An 18,085-nucleotide genomic window follows, 5' to 3' on the forward strand; every position below is an offset into this window, starting at 1 on the left:
CTTCAGCTGGAGTGAAGATTGTTTGGAAACGTATCAACAACCTTAGATATGCGGATGATACCACTTTAATGGCAGAAATTGAAGTGGAACTCAAGAGACTTCTGATGCGCGTACAAGAAGAGAACGAGAAAGTTTGGGCTTAAACTGAATATTAAAAAGACAAAAATCATGGCGTCTTGCCCTATCAAGTCCTGGAGCATCAATAAACAAGAAGTGGAAGCTGTGACAGATTTTCTCTTGAGCTCCAAGATTACCCCGGGAGACTGCAGCCATGAAATTGGGAGACGCCTGCTTCTGGGAAAGAAAACCATGGCTAGCCTTGACCGCCTAGTAAAGAGCAGAGACATTACACTGCCAACCAAGATCCGTATAACTCGTGCTATGGTCTTTCCAGTTGTGATGTATGGATGCAAGAGTTGGACTGTGAAGAAGGCTGACCGCCGAAGAATTGACGCGTTTGAATTGTGGTGCTGGCGAAGACTCTTGAGAGTTCCTTGGACTGCCAGAAGATCAAATCAGTCGATATTGTCGACCATAAACCCTGACTGCTCATTGGAGGGTCAAATTTTAAAGTTAAAGCTCAGCTACTTTGGTCATCTGATGAGAAGAGAGGAGTCGGTTGAGTAATATTTGATGTTGGGAAAGATGGAAGGTCACCGGAGAAGGGGTAGGCAGCGAACGCGATGGTTAGATGGCATCCTCGAGGTGCTGCAGATGAAGTTATGTGATGTTAGGAAGATAGTGAGAGACCGGAAAGCATGGCGTGATATGGTCTATAGGGTCACTAAGAGTCGGACACGACTGAACGACTGAACTGAAAGCTCAGCAAGCATGTGCTATGGAAATTTCAATCACATACTAGTGCTCAATGCCTTTGTCGTGAGAGTAAAGCAGACAACAGAATATGCAACAGGTTCAAGTTTCCTGTTGTCTACTTTACTTTCACACAACAAAGCACCGAACAGCAGTGTGCAATTAAAACTTCCATCAAAGAGGCACATATGCTAGCTGAGCTTTACACAAATGCACTATTCCTTAAAACATCCTAAGTGCATAAGTATACCAGCATGTGAGGTTGCAAAAACAGCATTTTCTTTTTTTAAGCTTTATTGCAAAAACTGCAAGCACAAATAGTCTACACAAAAAAAAATTTACATTAAAGCTGCATGCAAAAATAGACGGAATGGCATGATAAAATACAGGCAAAACTGGAGTATTAAGAATCTACTTGAATAATTTTATAATTATCCTTGACCGTGACAGCTCTTCCCTTGGGGAGGTGGTAGAGGAAAAGGTATTTATTGAAACCTAATAATTCGGAATTAGCGATGAGATGATCGAGTCCTCTGTGGGCGGCCTCCGCAGGCCGGGGTTCCAGGAGCTGCTGCTTTCTTGCACATTCGCTCGATCAGCTGTTGCTGGTCTTGCAGGACTAAGCTGGAAGGAGCAGGTTTGGCTCCTCCGGCAATAGAAGAGAAAATGAAATTCAAGTTATCTGTGCTCAACTTTGATTGCACAGCTCTAAGGGCAAGTGCCAGTTTCCCTCAATTGCTTTTTCCAGATGGCACTGTATAGATGCATCTCCATTCAAAGCGGTCACGTACTATATAAAAAGGTCATATAACTGTCGCAAAACCCATGCAGAATATACCAAGAGATACAAACGTAGTTTCACCAGAACCTGGCATTCAGTAGTTTAATGTTTTCATGCCATCTTCTTGAACATGCCACTGTGACCAAACATAGCATGTTATAAATGTTTGCTGCTATGCACCCTCAGCAATGCCCAAGACATGGAGTGCACATGCAGAGGAACTAAGCATAAAGGATGCTGTATATTAACATAAAGCACAGCCATGGCATTTCAGTATTACACAGTTACGCACTGGTGGTAGAAACCTGCATTTTGAGTGGTTGAACAGGCAAATTTCTAGTCATTGTTCCTGCGCTAAAAAGAAGTGATCAATAATAACATCATTTAAAATTGCTACCTTTTTATTCTGTAAACTGCACAACGTTTCGCTGGCTTCCATGTACCCTTCCGGCAAACACTCCCTGGGCGTGTCAGGGGTATATCGACATCGACATCGAGGCTACAAGCGTCTAGAAAGCGTCTCCTTAGACTAGCTGTGACGAAGCAACTTATGTTAGTGTAACTGATAACATGCAAGCTGCAGCACCAAATTAAGATAGATATTTAACATGTGGCTAAAGCCCAATGTGAAAGCATAGCCCGCCGAAGTGATTGCGCAGTTTTAATGCTTCTACAAGAGTTAAAAGTAAAGTTATTTGTTTACCCACAGCGCTATATGTCACATTGCAATAGCAAGGCTTACAGTTACACAAAACACAAAAAGAAAGCTGACTACCACAAGCTCCTGATGTATTACCGGCAGTATACAGCATGGATATTAAATAGTTACTGAAATATGGTTGCATAATTTTGGCAACCAGCTGTGCATGTATGTCATGGATTTCTCAACTACGTACCAAAAATTACAAAAACAATTATGGTCCGTATAGATGCTGCCAGCTGTTCACAAGAAACATTGTACCTGATTTAAGGGGGATGGTAGTGGCAGCCAAATAAACTGCCCCTGTCCAAGGACGGCTCATAATTTGCCCCTATGTAATATCCGGGACAAAAGTGTGTGGACCACACAAACTGCAATCAAAGCACATAACTTTTGCATCGACGAGGAATCTCGTACCATACTTGTAGATTTGAAAATTGAATTAATTCTTTCATGTGGGCGAAAGAAATAACGTCACAGTTCGTTTACATCGCGATTCTGGTCCAAAATCTACAGATATACATTCCAGAGACTTTCGCCCCCGTAGTATAAGCCACCACTTTGGTAAGAGACTAGTAATAAGAAGTGTATAAAGGACATGAGTGCTGTTGAACAGCCACAGCTAATGATATTGACATTGGAGTACTGTCTTAAGGCAGGGCTAGGGCATTACAAAAGCAAGTTAGTGTCCGCTGGTCCTCATTTGAACAAACAAAAAGAGGGAGGGGGCAATAGAAAGCTACTTCAATTACTTTTTTTGTGATATCAAGCCGCAGTTAGCATTTAAGATATCACACAGTTTTGTGGATGATTTGGGAGGCCTTTGCTGCTTTCTTGCAGGATTGGACAAAAGAGCTCACCATCTTCAGAAAGGCATGTTATATTGAAGTGAAAATAGTGATTTTACTACATCTGGCCACAACTTGCACTCTGAGAGGAAAATGAACTGAAAACTTTATACAGGAATGTACATATTTACAACAGGTGAAACAACGAGCATGAGCTATGCCGAAGGGGCAAGGGATCAAAATCTAGCTCAGAACAAGTTCTCCAGGCCACAGGACCCAGTTTCATGAACTTTGGGACTCGGCTCACATTTTTCATCCCCCAATAACAACGAACTGACACATGACAGGCTTACAAACATTTCGGCATGTCCTTCCTTTTTCATAAGGTTCCTCACCCTCTCCCTAAAACAAACAATGTAAAAGGGACAACAAATTCGTTTCACAACAAACGGAGTTTAGAGAATGGACCTCGAAAAGATTTGCTCACTAGGTCACATGCCATGCCCCATGCCTTCACAGTGTTATACAAACTCTCCCCTAAGAAAAAAAAAGAAAAAAAATTAAAACATATCAAAACGGAGTCCCACGTGCGCAACCGTTGCCCAAAGCTTGCACCCTTGGTAGCTCCCTTTACAGGGCAATTATCGGCGTCCAAGTCAGCACCATTGCGGACTACATCATAAGAGCAAAACCGCGTCCTCCCGCTCCGCATCATACCATTACTGTTACACACTTGCCCTGCTTCAACGCGGCCATTTCCCACCATTGTTGGCATCCAGGGTTCGAATCGTCACCGAGACCCACTCAGCGCACCGGCACCGAATAATTGGCACTTTTATGGGCTCCCCGTCAAGGAAGAGGGCCTTACACCCTTCAGCCTGGCAGTGTTTATTCTTTGAACGATATGCCGTCCTTCCAAATGAGGCGCTCGTTTCAAAGCTGCGCTGCCTCCGGGTGATGGGTCCAGTCAGCGTACTAAGGGTTCGTCGGTGTATACTGTTCATTAAGTTCCTTAATTAAAAATGAGCCTTCTTCATGACGCAGCGAGAACAAACTTCCTTTGGTCCTTCGGTCGATTCGAGTGCAACCGCAAAGTCCTCGGAAGAAGGGACTGCTTTCCCTCTCTTCCTATGTTTCCATTAAGCCGGACCCTGCTGTAGCTGCCACTCTGTGCACATCTCCCTGACTCCTGCCCGAGGGCAAGTGGGAGACGGCCGCAGCTGGGCATTGAACAAGTGACCCAATGAGAGTAGACGGTCCTAATGGTGCCTAGCATATCCACCGATCCCTTACAAACATCATTATAGAAATGAAAACAACACATCAGATAATGCTACAATGTTTCTAAGTGTAGTCTACAACTCCAAGTCATATAAATATGTGTACATCTCTGCTGCACATCAGCTAGACAGAAAGAATGCAGTGTAAACTAATAATTCACTGTCTGGTAACACTATTAAAAGGGGATAAAGGCTACGGGGCTACGAATATTAGTACCATTTTGCCTTTAAACTACAATACCTACTTGTTGCAAGCTTAAAATAAGTTTCACACCTGTCCCACCCACAGCAATAGAACACACATCTGACTCAAGTCTGCAGAGAAAGAACAAGCTAGACTATTACAGATGCACTCTTGGTTGTTTGTCTGGCATTTCTGAGAGTGAAGAATCTGACTTGTCAGTAGCATGTATATGAATAGGGACCCTATGAAAGTAAATGCATCTGATTACCTGGAGTGGATTTTCTTTGCTGGCCACAAATGAAGGGAGCTATAATTTATCCAACTTGGCCTAGCTTTATTCTATGAATAACATAGCTATAGCAGGTACACAGTCGTCCACTCTTAGGCTGAACATGGGAGTGCGTGGCATGCACTTTTCGAGATGCTACTGCGTCCATCACAGCTGCACACTGTAGCGAAGAGGCAGGCAGCGTGAAGTAGCAGATTTTAGTCCCTCTACTGCCACTGGGGTCCCGAACTAGGGACCCCTTGTGTTTGTCAGGGCAGGCTTCCTCAAGGTAAGCTAGTGCGTAACCTCCTGTATTTGTATCTGATGGAAATGTTTTCCACCACCACCCTCGATACGCAGCTGCGCATCTTAGCAGGTGTGAAGCAACAGCTCCTGCTCCTTCTACGCATAAGCCACTTTGCCTTGATGCGTGCCTGTGCACCATAGTAAAGAGGCAGATGACATGATGCAGCAGCTCATGGTAACTTTACACATGAGCCATTGCACTTCGATGTGCGGGTGTGCACCGTAGCAAATATACAGACTACGTTGCATAGCATCTCCTGGTCCCTCTATGCATAAGCCACTTTGCCTCAATACGTACCTGCGTACCTGAGTGAAGAGGCAGACGTGAAGCTGCAGCTCCTGGGCCCTCCATGCACAAGCCACTTAGCACCAATGCACGGCTGTGCACCGTAGTAAAGAAGCAAAGGACGTTAAGCATCAGCTCCTGGACCCTCTACAAATCAGCCATTTTGCCTCGATGTGCATCTGCACAAACAGCCAGATGTGACACAGAAGCTTCTGGTTTCTTTACACATAAACAACTTTGCCTTAATACGCGTGGTGCACACTGGAGCAAAGAGGCAGATGACGTGAAGCTGGAGCTGCTGGTTCCTCTACGCACAAGCCACTTAGCCTTGATGCACGGCTGTGAGGGATGTAATACCATTTCGCAAACTGCATGCCACACATACCCATTCAAGCTAAGAGTGGACGACCATGTAAGCTTAAAATACTAGCTAGTTACTTCAAGGGACAATGCCAAAAAGTAACATGGTGGACAATGTAAAAGGAATTTGCTGTATAAAGCTTGTTTAAACCGGTTCTACATTCTACATGTAAACAAGCTAGAAACATTACTGTCCAAGGGAAGTCCTGTGTGTTTAAAATCATCACGCTCTAACAACTTCAACACTGACAATCATGATTCAATATAATAATATAGATAATGATACAATACCCACTTGCCACTGACTTGCCTGCCGACGTCGTGCTCCATACAGACCCATCAATGTTCAAAACATCACTCGAAGCAATAATATGCCCTGTAGCCCACTCCCTCATGTAATACCCCTTGAATGGGGCCTTTGAGGTTGAAATAAATAAATAAATAAAAATACAAAAAAAATGAGAATAGAAAGGGATGTTGCTGTTTTTTCCCCATGGATGAGAGTTTATCCATGCTCAAAGTGCTGCTTCATGTCGGCCTACGAAATCGGCTACTGCAAATGGCATCTGAAACAATTTAATAAAGCCACATGCTAGTCTTCAACGAGAAAAGCATTGCCATACAGAAGTAGAGCACAAATGCTTTTACAACACACTAAAATCACCTACTGCGGTGCTGTTTTTAGGATGACTAGGTACAGGTTTTTGCTGTAGCAAGCCAAATGTTAGCCTTCAATAAGAAAAGCATTGCCATACAGAAACAGAACACAAAAACTTTTACAACACACTAAAAGCATCAATTGCACAAATGCTTGTACGATGACCAGGTACAGGTTTCTGCTGTAGCCCACATCATGTGCCCAGCAGCTATCAGAAGTCTTGCATGTGAGCATGATGCCATAGATTCAATTTATGGCCATCACTGTATTAAAAAGCGTGGGTTTCAAGCTACTTCAATATGATACTCTAAGAGCATGATAAGAGCTTTCAGTGCGAGACATAAGATCAGTATCATGCACTTTAAGGTGCTGCATGGCTCTAGTGTAGCTTTGGCATTATCTTGCTGTCAATATATCAGTGAAGTTCTGAGGAGCCTTTGAATATCTGTAAGGACAGAGCAATAACAATTTTGTTTTCATCTTACTTTTGCTTAGCTCGGTTTTTTTTAGAGCCTGCGGCTTGCATGACCTCCCAGTATGCCTGTTTTATTTAAAAGAAGGCGTTGCAGTCACCAGAGCTCACATCCCAACTGTTTCACGGCGGCGGTATGTCATATTCGTGCCAGAAAAGCGCAGAACGGGTCAAGAAGAAGACAAGTGCTGACTTTTTTTTTGTCTCTTATCTCCTTCTTGTCCGGTTGTTCTGCGCTGTTCGGTCACATATGCATAGCCAACATGCCCAAGGTGCTGTCCTGGTTTGTCAAAGCTGTATGAGAGTACTAAACCTTTCGTTATTTAGCAGCTACTGCACAGTGCACACAGCCGTTCCTTCTATAAGCTGTAGTTGCCGTAAAGCTCGAGAAAGAAAGATCAGCGGCTGCCGATTAAAATAAAAACAACCCTCGCGACGTTTCCACAAGTGTAGGCATGTCGCACGATAGGCTCGTGGGCAAAATTTTTCTCGTATAGTTTTTAAAACTCGGCACGTTACGCATGGTTTACAAATGAACTCCTTTAAAGCTCAGGCAGGCACTCCTTTATCAGAGACAGAGAAGTTGCGCGACTTACTGGCGCAGCGTCCAGCAATGCCAAAAAGGATGGCCCTCAGACATGAGGATGCACTTTAGTCGATGCGGAGTCACCCTGTCAGTCTCGCCTAAAACACTCGACCGTTCGGCTGCTGTACAGAACTGTTTCCTTACCCTAGGGAGCCTACATGTTTCGTCCGCCGCAGTGAAACATGTAGGCTCCCTACCTTATCCAAAAGCGCAGCACCATCTGTATGTGTCGGCGCATCGAAAATTTCCACTAAAGAAACAAAACTTCGGTGAAATACTTACTTGGAATAGGCGGGTGAACAAAGTGTGCCAGTCGCACCAAAGTCACGGCAAAAACAATGATAGCAGTGCCTAACAGCCGTAGGTATTTGTAACTGCGCAGAAAATGCAGAACGCGGAAACGTGAAGCCATCTTCCATGACAAAACATGTCAGGCGGATTAGATTGGCTGATTTCAGATTTGTTTGAGGTGAGGTTCGATTTCTTTCTTTTTGGGCTTCCTGCTTGCTGCGTCTACTCAGCCTACGATTAAAGTTTCACCGACGCATCATGATCAGAAAAATGTTTAATGGTCATTTAACTTTTCGTCAAAAAATCTTGAAGGAAGAATTCAACGATGAAAGATGCGGGAAATAAAAATCTATTTAACGGAAAGCTTTCTATCGCATCGATTCGCTCTGGCATCATATAATGCAGATTTGGCGGCATTACTGATTTATACGCCGTTCAGACGAGCACGACGACTACAAACTATATCATAGCTGTGTAAAAGCGAATCCAGTGGCGGACGTACGGCGGCTGTCCGCTGGGCGAACGGATTCGACCATCCGCTTTCGTACGTACGCCGGAATCCCGGCGGAAGTCCGAAATCGGCCGCCGAGTTCGGGTGTCCGTCGGACGTCAGTGGCCGTCTGGGTATTTAAAGTGTGTGATACGGCGCCTTTCTCTACTCATGAACAAATTTTTCAATTTTTATAATAACTGCTATTATCGGCTAATTTTTCTTGTTTTATTGCCGCCTCTCCAGACTAACTACCAATGCGTCCCTACCCCCTCGCTAATTTAAATCTTTCGTTTCCGACTCTTTGTTCGTGACCGTTCTCGCAGTAGCTATGAATATTCTTAACCAGATGGACGTGATTCACCATCTGCTTTCATCTGCCCTCCAATCAAATGCTGGCGCATTTCTCGTATAGGCCATCCACCGACCTTCTATATTTATGCACCGTCCAAGGCCTCATTTTGAAGAAAATACTGTTTTGTCCGCGTTGTGGGCGGTGCCGGCGTTGTGTGCTAAACGTCGGCATAGTTCTAGCCGGCTGTTGTTGGCAGGTGACATTGCCGGGTACTGACAGGTCGGTGGGCTGTGTGATGTCACGAGACCACATCGTACAGCAAGTGCTACCAAACGGGCTTATCATTTCAGATATGAAGGAGACATGGGCGTTGAACCTTTCTGAATGCTTTGGGACACGCTGCACGCTACTCTTAGACCCCGCGCTGGCTAATTTAAGCGCGGGGTCACAATGACTGGTGCAGCGCTTTATGGATGCCACAAAATGCTTGTATCGACTAAACTGTTTGCTTAATAGCGCTGACATTTGGCGCACAGATAGCATACAACCATCTATCGTTTTCAATAATAGATTTGGAGGATTGACTTGCCTGATTTGATAAGAATTAATTCAACATCCATCCCAGCTGCATCATTAGCAGCAACCCAAAAGAAGCCGCTTTCACGCAGGTGATGCTGGTGGCGCCATCTAATGAATATCAGTAGAACTTGAAGGAAAGGGAGGGGAATTTAGGCGGCTCATTTGAAGATGCATTATTGACTGCTTTAGCAATAATGAACGCAGAAAACATCGAGGTAACTGTATCGATGTTTGACTAATTTTATTCTTGTTTGCCGGAATAGAATGGTTGAAGCTATTCTTCTGCATCGTCTCCCTTCGCTTTCTGTCTCCAACGGTAGCGCACTGCTTGGGTGCTGAACAAATACAGCGGTCATTTTCTCCTGTGTAGTGCGGGCACTGCACCGATAATATGAGACCAAAGAGTGATCAAGAGAAGGCCATGGCCGTGACTTGGCTGTCGAAGTGGAAGTCTACGCTCTTCGTACGTACGAAGTTCAAAGTGAGGTTTTATCGCTGACCTCCCCATCGCTCATCTGTGGAAAAGTGGATGAAAAAAATTCAAGTTACAGGCACTATAGAGAGTAAGAAAAGTCGCAATGCCAAGAGCTCCCAAGGTGGCATTCGCGATGCCATTGAGGGTATTTCAGCCGAATCCGAGACTTGCATGCAGTCGGCCAGCGATGATGTTCCAGCCCTCGAGAACAAAGGTCTGCGATCGTACGAAAATCCATGTGCTGCAGGAACTGACTCAGGATGACCTGTCTCGACGACTGGACTTTTGCAGAGACGAACAACGACGCACAGCTGATGACTGCGGTCACGTACAGTTCCATTTACAGATGAAGTGGTATCCCATCTGGACGGTGCTGTGAACAGGGAGAACACTCGCATGTGGTCAAGGAGCAGTCCGTATTTCTTCACGACACGGCCTGTGAATAGTCCGGGTAGGGCGCGAAATGTGGTGGGTAGGTAGGGCGTAGGGTGTGGTGTGGAATTTGGAGGGAAGACTTTGTTGGGCCCTTTTTCTTTGGTGGCACCAATTACGGCAGACACATACCTGCATATGCTGGAAAAAGGCTTTCTGCTGAAACTGAACAAGGATCACATGCGGCAGGAAATTTGCATTGTTCAGCATGACGGCGCCCCGGCACATTATACGGCAAAAGTTCGCGATTGGTTCGACCGAACTTTCGCGCAACGATTGGTGAGCCGCGGTTCAATGAACATGTCCTAACCTCAACGATCCCCAGGCCTCACCCCGTGCGATGTTTTCGATTGGGGCTATGTAAAGTCAATCATGTACAGCTGAAATACAATAAGCTGAATTCAAGTGCTCAAGGAACGCATTAAGAAGCATTCACAAGGATCGATGAAACTATGCGGCAGAATGTTTTCTGTGGCTAGATCAAACTCGTCGAGAGGTGCATTGCAGCGAATAGTGGCCACGTTGAACGCTAATCGCCGCTGGCTGAATGACTGCACACTAAACGGCCCTTTTCGGGGGTACCCAAGTTCTGCTGGTGAGAACACTTTCCTCCGCAGCTCCGTTCCCTACTCTCCACAGGTAACGCACAATTGAACGCTATCAGCGTGGTACAGCTGCTACAGGTACAGGTACATATATTATGGTGAGGCTACCCAAAAATAATAGAAAATAATATGCCTCTGCCCTTGCCACTAGGTAGGTACAGATACAGTAGCTGTCTCTAACATTGCATTAAAATACTGTCAGCATTTATTCCTTGGTAAATGTGTACTTAAATTGGAGACATAAAACGAAGGCAGACGACTCAGAAGGATAGCTTCAATAATTTTATGCCGAGAGACAAGAATAAAATTCGTCAAATTCGGTACATTTATCGCGAAAAATGTATTCTGCGCTCATTGCTGAGAACTCAAGAATGCATCTTCAAATGAGCCGCTCAACTTCCACCCTCTCTCTCCTCCAAGGTCCATTGATATTCACCAGATGGCACCAACAGTGTCGGCTATGCGAAAACGGCTTCTGTTTGAGTCGCCGAAGGTGCAGTATACGCGGATTTGTAAATAATTCTGATCGAATCAAGCAAGTAGACACTAAAAATTGGTATCGAAAGCGATACACGGTTGTATGCTTTCTGTGTGCCAAATTCCATCAAAAAGCAAACGCGAAAGACTGAAACAGGTGTATGTCTTGGAAAGCGCAAATCAGGCGATGAATTCCGCTAATGGCCTAAAGGAAGCTCCCTTGCCGCTCACAGCTGTTCGGCAAATTGATGGAGTGGCATTATGAAGCATCATCTCGATTTAATAAAATGTTACTTCCGGTATTCGGTGATTCAGTGCCTTCATCATGGTTAGGTCCCAGACGTTAGTCGTTTATTCTGGTGGTCAATGACAATCGGGTGGGCTGCATAATATGCGTATTCTAGAATTCTTGAGCAAGTGTGAAGTTTGCACTGCGCAAACGCCGCTTTGCATCATTAACGCCGATGAAAAATAATGCTTCGATCATGTACAGGGTCCGTAGACGGAGAGCATTCAAGCCATGGCCGCCGTGTATAACGGAGTTAATTCCAAAGCAAGACAAGCGCAGCATATGGACCGACCGAGTCATCTAGGCAAATAATATTTAGTACGTTTGTGGACAGATCAATGCTACAGATTGTACAGAGTTCGTTAATCAGAGGCCCCAGCGAGAGGCATTTCTCCTGAAGATGACATGATTGAGCTGGCGACAATAATCAATATCCGTTGCTGTTCGGCTTTTGGGCGATTTATGTGATATGCGTCCGTTCCTACAATTGGGTCCAGGACCACGTTTTCACATAATTTAGATGCCGAGTTTTCTTTTTTTTTTTCGTAACGCAACGTTCGTACTTTCTTAACTCTAAAAAGAATAAAATGTCCTGCAAACAAAATTTCCTGTTTTCTTCGCTTTGCATCGGTGCAGTAGTTGTGCCTGTGACCCACATTTTCCCAGAATAGCTGAAGCATGCGAACTGTACTTCGTCAGAAAGCGTGGCTGCAGCTAATAGTTCATAAAACAGGCCTACCATGCGAGGCAAGGAAACACAGCACTCTAGGGAAACAAAAAGTGACAGTTGCCATTCTGTCAAACAAACTTGTACACTTTCCTGTACCATTTTATTTTGTTATATTCCTGGCTCCTCTTACTCGAATCGGGATGCCGCAGAGGTGATGCGGAAGCCTATTCTATACGCCTCATCTTACAGTTTTCGCAACGCATGATACCGCGACCTAGTTCTCTGCGCTGATGAATGCTTCTCACTAATTTTTATTGGCCTTCTCTGGTTTTTGATATTTTTCTGTTCGGCTGCGGTGACAAAATACCTTTCCGACAATTACGGTGATAATCTTCCAGCTGAAACAAAGCCACATCCCTTTCTCGGTTCGAAGGGGAGGGCGGGAAATACAAGGAAGCAGTCTTGATGCCAGTCAGTTAAAATAAAAGCCTCGGTAAAAATGGTCGGAACTTTTAATTTCTGCCGGTATATCCTGATTTTTTTTTTTTATCTGACAACAGCGGGGATGAGATTTCTTGCCTTGATAAGCGAATCTGAAGAAGGGACCGATGGAAGCTAGGAATGCAGTCTTTGCCTCTCAGACTTCCATTTGACAGTTTAGCGTATGTGCTTGCGAATTCCCCGGAGGTCCTGCTCTCGGGCCGCGCGCGCCCTTCACAGCTGTGATATGCGCTTTTGTTGGGGAAAATTACTGCGGTAATTAGTAAAATCAGTATTCGCATTTGTTTTGATGCTGATCTTAACTCTTCACATTCAATGTGTTCATTAGGCGGCGATGTGAATGCGGAGACCATAGGGTCTGTTAATGGGTTTTGCTTGCAATAAATAGCTTTTCTATGAGCTTAAACTCCGTAGAGGGAACCCACGCTTTTGCTTATCTGGCCTTATTTTTTTCACATGGGAGAACAAGTTGTTTTAGAAACACGGACGGAATATCTTCAAGTAAAGGCAATGGAAGGTATTCTAGAACATCTGAAATAAAGAAGAATTACCGACCGCGTTGGAGGAAATGCTTTCCATTCGACTATCGTAAACTGAGAGGCATACAAAAGGGGTGGGCTTTCCAAATTTTATTTTGTGAAACGGGGCTGACTTTCTCCGTGTTTGTTAGAGAATGCAACTTTAGTTTTTATTGTGCACCGAACATATATTTACAACGAGTCAGTTGCTGGATATTTTCGGCTCAAAATGTTATCTCGCTGTTTTTTCACCGTGGAGGGCATATTTAGCCGTAATCAATGTACACGTCTTAGAACTTGGATGCGTGCTTGTAAAAAAATTGCTATCATAGTTCAAATGGGTTGGCTTCCTAACTTCGGTTTCTACGTTTACTGAACCAGAATACGGGGCCTAACGCGGCCTGTTTGCTCATGACACTCACGTAATTTCTGCTCAATTGTCACAGTAGCCAGGACATGATATTTGTCACAACGCCTCATTCGCAATCTTGTCTATCAACAATGAAGTTGATATATTATACTTAACTAGATAACAGCTCTGCATGGCCTCCTAAGTCGAATTTCACGAAAGATACAGCTAGTTATGCTTTGCTTGCCAAAAATACTGATCTTTCTTGGCTAAAAGCAAATGTCAAAGAAATTGAATTTGGCCTAATTAATTGTCTGTTTGTTTTCAATCTAAAAGTCCAACCCTTAGTTATCACCCACATAACGAAGAAAGGTAATGGTTGTTGGTTAGGGGGAAGGTTTACTTCGTTAGGCTTCCTAATTAGTCGCTTTTCCAAGTTGTCACACAATGTTTTTTTCTTTTTTGTCTGTAGTGAGCAAAGGCAGCCTTTATATAAAATTTATCCTTGGATAACTCGTGAGCTAGTAACAAAAGTAGCAATGCGTCCTTCATTCGTGTTATCAACCTATCTCTAATTACCATTATTCATAACGAAGCGCAACTATTTCCGTTACTTAAGTGTGCAGGAAATTGAGAAAAAAATTAATCGCGCAAGAAAGAGCTGCGCAGGAGTGGTCAGTATTTGTTGTTAAACTATCCTGCTACTGATACCCACGGAACTGCCCTGCAAGCAGTCTTCACGCCTGTCTAGTGAGTGTAGCTTTATCTTGCTCAGTTCATACACCTTTACGCTCTATATTACTAATACGAAATGGTTATATAAATAAATAGTCACTTTCTCGAGCTCGTGCGGGCTAACCTAAGCTCCTGCGACTCTGTTGGGCTTCTATCAGTTCGTGTAGTGTGCCGTGCAGGCCAAACTGCATGAATAATTCGGTGGAGACATTTTTGGTTAGGCGCGCGGCGTTTTAGGCCTGTCGTATGAGGTCTTCGATCTTGGTCTCCTCGGCGCTGTACAACTGCAAGTATGAAAGGGCTTCGATCATCCAGGTAATGAGAAAAGCTTACACCAGACAGCACAGGTCTTTTCCTTTTAGGCCTTTCCTTTTGTTTTATATGCGGCTAATTAGTCCCAGGGTTTGGCGTATCGAAACCTTTATTTTCTGTATTGTTTCCTGCGTAACGACTGTAACGTTTCCTATGTAAAGGCTCCGGGAATCGCTCGTGGTATTGATTCATATTGGGAATACTGGATAGTGACTCATATTCGCAAGTACAAGGAGCTCGTGACAACGCTTAAAAATGGAAATCGGCCTGCCGGTCGGTATTAGTTAGGGAAAAAGCCTGTAACGTATTTTTGGTGAACAAGTTGAGGTTTGTGATGCGAGTTCTGCATTGCTCGAGGGGGAGTGTGCAAAAGTTTCACCTCACATTTGTTGCGTTTTTAAGGTCTACAAAATGGGAACGGTGCAGCCGCACGAATTTGCTCAAGTCTGTTAAGGACAGTGGCCTCGGGTTAGGGCAGCTGTTTCTACGGCATCTTATTGGCAGCTTCTACTTTCTTCGCTAGGTTAGCGATTCTTCGTTGCAAACCACGTGCCAGATAAGGTTTTGTCGTGCATTGCTCGAGTTTGCTGTGGGAAAAAGTTTTCTCCCAGGAGTTTACGGTTTTGCCAAAGAACTTGCAGATGGTGCAAAATTTATAGCTGCCGATTCTCTAATGAATACTTGTATGGGCTAAAAAGAAAGTTACATAAAGATTTGTTCGATTCCTTTCCAGTGCCTTAGTGCAGGACCTTGCAAATAGAGACCCCGGAAGTGAAGGGTTAGACAAGCAAAAAGAATGGAAGTGTCAGCGGACTGTATAAAGAACCTATGCTGGTAAAAAAATAAAAATAAAAAACATTGTTTTTGAAGGAACGGATTTTTGGTTACTTTCGTTGGTTTCGCAGTGCCTATTATGAAATCTGTATAGATTCCTAGACCACAAATTTATTTATTTTATTTGTTGTTGGGAGGGAGTTTATACAAAAACGTCCTTCTACGATATATAAAAAAATTCATCGTTCAACATATATGTCATCAGTTATCTGCACACACAGAAAAACGGGGTGCTTAATGACCACACCTTGTAGAGGGGCTTTTATTGTATATGGCGGTAAAGATGGCAATTCATTCTGTGACGCTGATACACGGCCTGTATGCATGTATTTTCGGGAGTATTGCATATATATACTATGAAATAATGTATACCTAAATGGTTTCCTGGGCAGGAGCTATTGACAATGCTTAGATAATTTTAATACGACCGTGCCTTCGGTAAGTCTGTGGTGGGCAGCTGAAGAATCTTTTCCCTGCGTTTCATTTCGTTAAAACAGGTAATAACGATAGAAATCTTGAATTGGATCAGGCAGCTATCACGCCATATCAAAGCACTTTTAAGTGTCTCCCTATTTCTTAACTTCTCAGTAATTTTTCTACATGCCCTGCATATTGCTTCCAGTGCATACGTTACAAGTGAGCATGATAGATTTAATGAAGGGGTAAACGTGCACACACTGAAGCAAGACACACGAAGCATTCATGCCCCAAAACAGACAAAAGGAACGTCTCTGAGCAATAATTCCACAGCTATTTCTAAAAACTCGAACTCGCTCGCACTCAGGTACAGGAGCTCTGAACATTGAGTAGCACACTCTTTTTCCTGCAGGAAGCTCGTTACGTTATTCGAGCGGGTTCATAAATGCTGTTAACCGAAAGCTTTACTCAGTGTTATTGTACTTTGAATGAGAAGTGTTTCACGTTTCGGCAAGTACATTGCAAGAATTAAAAAAAATCACGAACAGCTTACGCGAAAAGGGGCTGTACTGCTGTACATACCTGTAAGTAGGGAACTTAAAAAAGTGAGTCATTTTAAATTTCAGAAAAAAAAATTTGTTCCATTTGCAGGAACGATCGGTGAATCATGCACACTCTCATTGGAAACATTCTTGCCGCACAGACGCCGGGCAGTCGTCATCCAAACGTGTACGACATACACTCACTTCGCAGTATCCGATTTCGAGACAATGGACAGATCCTTCGCCGAACACGAGGAATCCGATGCCGGCCCGTAGAGGTCCACAATTGTCTCGATCACGTCCGCCATCGACGTCACGTAATCCCTTAGCAAAGTCATTTCCGTGGCGCAGGAGCGCATCGTCTCATGTTCAGCTGACATAGTTTCCTTCATGCGCCGTTCCAATGCGGTGACGTAAATTAGGCACTGCTGCCGTAGTTCGAAAAATTATGCTTCTAAGCGCTGCCCCAAACTGTGGATTTGATTCACACATTCATGCCGGCAGGCGGCCACTTCTTGCCTTATGTGAATGCCGACGCCTTCCTCGCAGCCGGCTATGCCTACACTTGGCAGCAAAGCAGACACCTTCTCCGCACAGCTGTGTACTCTCATTTTACGCTCCGCGATGTCTTTTTCCAATCTATAACTCTGATTGCGTTCTTCTGATTGGTTGATGTGCAAAGACCTAATTGGCTTCGCATCGGTAGCCTCCTTAATTTGAGATTTGTTGAGGTCAACCTCGGATGGTATGGTGTCGAGGTATCGACGCATGCTTGAGATTTCTACATATTCTGTTTTGCGCACCGCCATTTCTTGCTCGATTTTGGCGATTTCGTTTTGTTGCACACCGATGCGCCGTTCAAGTTCTTCAATGCGCCGATCTCTTTCTTCCAGGGCCTTCCAGAATTGTTCTGTATCACCATCGCTTTGAGTAGCGGCATCAGTGGTTCGAAGTTGTCGTTCCGTCAAACATCGCTCCGGGAAACACTCACTTTGTTGGTGGAATTGCTGCAGCGTTGAATCGAGATCCACGACAACGAAGTCTTCGTTCCGAGAAGCGTAGGAAATAGCCAGTGAACCGTTCTGTGATTGTGCGCCGTATTCTGCAGCGGGCAGCGACATGTCGCCTGCATGGCAGTCTTCTATGGCAACGCGGTCAGCGTCAGGCTTGAAGGAAGCATCAGGGTTTTGTTCGGAGCTTTCGCCAAACTCCGAAAGAGTGACTGCCTCTTCCGAGGCTTGCTCCATGGATTCTTACCTGCGGGGAAAAATCTTTGTCTTAGCGTGCGGAGCCTGCAAAGAACGTTCAGTTGCGAAAAATTGTTGAATCAAGTACAGAATGACTGTCACACGAACGATATCAGGTCGACAGAAGTCGTCGTTAACGCCCTAGTTTGGCCCCCCATGTCTTAATCGATAAAAAATAAACACTCTCACAGACTCAAAACCTTTGCGCTGTAAAGTACAGCTCAATATTGCATTCGTAGCGTCGTCACCTTGGAAGAGGTTCTGATGACTGAGATTAGCGAGGTCTCTTGCCCTTCGTAGCTTACTGGCAGGCATGCCCACACATTCTGTCTTCTAGCTAGCAGTACATGCGTTACCATCGATGCAATGCACTCACCTGTGAGTTCACTTCGCTGCCACTTGAGCCTGTGACACTTCCGTACGGCTACCTCAGCGCCAGTCCCAACCACTTTAAAATGCGTGTGCTTTAGGCACTTATGGAAATGCACTAAAGCCGTTCGTAGTGTGTCAGCAAGCACGGCGGTAAAAGTAGGCTTCAAAAATCT

Source organism: Amblyomma maculatum, chromosome 7 (assembly GCF_055883805.1).
Source record: "Amblyomma maculatum isolate TAMU_Amacu chromosome 7, ASM5588380v1, whole genome shotgun sequence".
NCBI classification, from domain to species: Eukaryota; Metazoa; Arthropoda; class Arachnida; order Ixodida; family Ixodidae; genus Amblyomma; species Amblyomma maculatum.